Below are 613 nucleotides of genomic sequence, written 5' to 3'. Positions count from 1 at the left end.
ATACACACTGAAAGCTAAATAATTTTATTGGAAAAAGAAAAAGGACAAAAATCTATAGTAGTAGTGGAATGGAAAGATAGAATTGCAGCAGCAAGTATACTTTAGGCCTGGGAAGGATGTAATAATTTATATCCCACATCGGTTGATGTCAAACACCTCTTGATTCCAGCTTGCTATATATTGGGAAGCCATAAGTTGTTATAGCTCACGGAGCCATGAGGTAAGCACAAAGCGAACTATTCTTTCGCCTTTTACTAAAGAATACAGTGTGCTTGCCTCCTCTTAGTGGCATAGCTTATTTTTGGAAGTCTCACTCTTTTTGAGTGCGACTTTATCAATTCTAGTTTTAAGCTTTTTAATTCGCTTAACATACTTTTTGCGTTTTTAATTTTGAAAGATTTAATTGGCTTTATTTTTATTTTGTTTGTAAGCTTCAACTCTAACCTTATTAACTATTTTCCTTTTTTTTTAATGTCTAATATAACAAATTCTATTTAACTGGACAAGAATGGGTAAAGTGTAATAGGGATAAGTTATTAAAATAGGTTAAGGTTTTTTTTTTTTTTAAGAAGTATCAATTTAGCCACACGTATAAATGTAGATTTAATGTATA

General features: G+C 30.8%; 1 non-coding gene across 1 annotated transcript; it reads left to right on the top strand.

The window, feature by feature from the left end:
* The first annotated feature begins 211 nt into the window (after window positions 1-211).
* LOC136204911 (U5 spliceosomal RNA) lies at window positions 212-327 on the top strand. Its single transcript, XR_010675723.1, has one exon. It is a non-coding gene; the product is annotated as a U5 spliceosomal RNA (small nuclear RNA).
* Window positions 328-613: the final 286 nt, after the last annotated feature.

This window comes from Euphorbia lathyris, chromosome 8 (assembly GCF_963576675.1).
Source record: "Euphorbia lathyris chromosome 8, ddEupLath1.1, whole genome shotgun sequence".
Classification (NCBI taxonomy): Eukaryota; Viridiplantae; Streptophyta; class Magnoliopsida; order Malpighiales; family Euphorbiaceae; genus Euphorbia; species Euphorbia lathyris.
Note: the sequence above shows the minus strand (reverse complement) of the source record. Positions and strands in the feature narration are given on the sequence as shown.